The following is a 3,231-nucleotide window of genomic DNA, read 5'->3' as shown; positions in this document are numbered from 1 at the left end:
TGTCAATAGATGTTTTATGTCTTGGTACCAAGACACTTGAAAGAACAAGCTTAATGTCTACCCCTGTGGTGGACTTCTACTGGATGTACTGTCAGGGTGGCTGTCAAAGTGACCCGCATAAGGGAGAGGTAACCCAGACACCACAGGGGGACTCGTGCATCATCCGCTCCTGGGAGTCAGTATAGGCAAGGGCAGAGCACTACAGAGCGGTAAAAATGACAAGGGGTGCATTCCAGTTCTGAAGACATCATCCAGACTGTAGAAGACTTTGTGCACGTACACACACACGTACACGCACGCACACACGCACGCACGCTCACTGACCAACAGACTGCCTTTGCATTCTTTGTAACACACAACAACGATCCACATTAACACACGCCTCCACTCAGAGCCTATCATATTACATCTTAACATTCTCACACCCATTTCCATGTATACTTGTAGACCCATACATAAACTCACAAACCCACATCAACTCACTCTTGCACCACCATATCACATACCAGCACAGGCACATGCACACACACGGATGGACACACACTCACACAATTGCCTGCAGGCTATTATGACTGCCTGAACATCTCCGCTGTAACTGACATGAAAGCATAGCCTGAGGAGGAGTTTTTCTTCCCTACCTCGGTCTCCCATCTTTTTTTCTCTCTCTCTCTCTCTCACACACACACACACACACACACACACACGCACACACACACACACACACACACACACACACACACATTCTCTCTCTCTCTCTCCCTTCCTTTTGTGAATTAAGAGAAATGTTACACCCTTTAAGAAAACAATGAGTCTTTCCAAAACCCTGAGCGGCATCACTACAAGCCACAGGCTGCGGCACGACCTAGCCTTCCATCTAACTCTGACACGGGGGGAGAAAGCTGAACCCAGAGATGGCTATGCCTGGAGGCCTCAAGGAGAAAGAGTGTTCCCATTACCAACCCAACACACACAGACACACACACACACACACACTCCAAAAGCCACTGCACCGTCATCGCACCCGACTCAACCACTTTGATGGCTGTCTTTCAACTGGGGAAATAGGGTATGTCAAACTCTCCCAGCGACCAACTGAACCCCCCCCTTCTTAAAAATGCTCAGAGACCAGCTCCAGGACGCTTTGGCTCTGGTATCTCATATCCAACCCGCAGTCCCACAGCGGGACGGGATACCTGGTACGCAGCAGGAATTCAGAACTGCGAAGGCATGCCAAATGCAATCTGGGCATCCATCTGTGAAGGGCTAATAGGCCCCTCATAACGTTCTCGCCAAATAAGGTCAGAGCGCTGCGAAAGCCAACAAGATAATCAGACTGGAATCAATTATGGAATAACTTTGATCCACCCGCGACCGCCAATCATCAAAACAACCTTTGCTACCAATGAGGAAACTTGGTCGGTTTTCAGGTCACAGTTTGTACTGTTTAAACTGTAAGAGTATTTCTAACTTAGAGGTGATTGTCTGAGATGTGTCTGAGAAACGAATTTATGTTAACAAAAGACTGCAAGCTGACAGCTTTATCCAAGACAGCGGTGGAAATCTATTCGTGGGGCTAGTTTTATTATTGGTAAGTGTTTTCAGTGGACTTCAAATAACAAAACAGCACCTGGGACACTCGACCCCCCACCGGCTGTCCATGCATCTCTCTGACATTTTGACGTCATTCTTTCTCTACTAAAACAGAGTATGTTCCCAATTGCATACGATGTAGGTTAGCCTATTCCACAAAGTCTCTTCGTGTTACAGATAGGTTACCCACAATGCGTTTCATAAACAACTTGACATTATAGGCTATAAGCTGGCATAGTCTACTAATATTTGGAGCCACCAGTTGCCCTTTAGTTTTGAATAAATAAATTATAGTCTGTAGGTGTTTATGCTAAACGTATTATAGGCTATCTGGCATTTTAACTAAAGTAAAAACATCACAAGCACTGACTCATAAGTTTAAAGCTTTGAGAGAACACAGTCTGTAATACGGACATGGGGTGCAGCTAATGACATTTACTCTTGAGGCCTGCTACAACAAGTAGGTAGAGGCACTACTACGCCACTTTTTGTCAAAACGAAGAAACAGAACCCCAAGCTATAATAGAAGTTTGAATGTTTGCGACACGTCTTCCACATATATCCCACTTTTGAAAAGAAAGCAGGTAAATATTTTAACACTGTACCTATTAAATAAGTCTAAGACATGGTATAGGCTAACGTTTAAACTAGGATGAGCAATGGAACTTAACATCACTCTCGCCCCATGGACAACTTCTTCCCGTTAAAAACGAAATAACTGGAATTGGGGCGAGATTAAAGTCTTTGGTGTTCTCTGAAATTCCACCTTTAAATAATACAACGTATTTTGTCACTTGCCTTTCACAAGAAAGAAATAATATCTGAACGTCGAAACAAAACAACACAATTGTTGCATACACTCAGTTAGCCATAGCTTGTCGCATCACTTCTAGATACAATCCATAACAGAATTCCTTGAAATGCAACTGTATCACTGAAAACAACGACCTTGGTTATTACATTTGAATGGAAACTGTTTCAGCGTATCAGACTGTTTTTATTATAAAGCAAACATTACTGTTTAGCTATGGTAGCATTAGTAGTTCCGAAAACACGCTACGATTTTTGGGGAGAAGGGCTTACCTAAAACGTGCAATATAGTGCTGAGCCCGCAACTTCTACGACTTGAGTGTTCTCCAACTTTTCATGTGAAGTAAAATTCCAAAAGGCGATGTTCAGTCTGTCTTTTCCCTCTAAAGCGTTACTGCTTTAGTAATTTACTGCAGTGGCACCGACATTTTCTTCGGCTCCCTAAGTTCTCACATTGAAAGGCCGTTTTTGGATGACTGAGCTCTCAAACAATTCTCCCTTTTGCGACGCCTTCTCGGGTCCTCCCACTTCCCAAGAAGGGGGAGGGATCTGAACAATAGGATTCGTTCCCAAAATCTCAGTTAGTAATGCCTGCCTTTTTCTAAATGCACACAACTTTCACACAAAGTTTCAAAGCAACGCACACAGACATGCGTGGCGAAAAATATGCTTATGTGCTGGGTCTACACCTGGACTCATATGCGCGCAAAACTGAGGAAGGGGGAAAAGTTCCCCAAGTTATGCACGGGGGCTAAGCGCTCCCCCTCCCCCTCCTGCTGCCTCGTCTGTTCTCCCTGATTTGGTATGCGTTAGTCCCCACAGAGTTTGTAT

The 3,231-nt window shown here is 44.4% G+C and overlaps 1 protein-coding gene across 1 annotated transcript in view; it reads right to left on the bottom strand.

Moving 5' to 3' along the window:
• boc (BOC cell adhesion associated, oncogene regulated) overlaps positions 1–2,900 on the bottom strand; it is a 38,384-nt gene extending 35,484 nt beyond the window's left edge. The window contains exon 1 of the mRNA XM_042067833.1: positions 2,674–2,900. The gene's annotated coding sequence lies outside the window, so the exon portion shown is untranslated. The remainder of the gene's footprint in view (positions 1–2,673) is intronic.
• Positions 2,901–3,231: the final 331 nt, after the last annotated feature.

The sequence above is a fragment of the Alosa sapidissima genome, chromosome 17 (genome assembly GCF_018492685.1).
Source record: "Alosa sapidissima isolate fAloSap1 chromosome 17, fAloSap1.pri, whole genome shotgun sequence".
Lineage (NCBI taxonomy): Eukaryota > Metazoa > Chordata > Actinopteri > Clupeiformes > Clupeidae > Alosa > Alosa sapidissima.
Note: the sequence above shows the minus strand (reverse complement) of the source record. Positions and strands in the feature narration are given on the sequence as shown.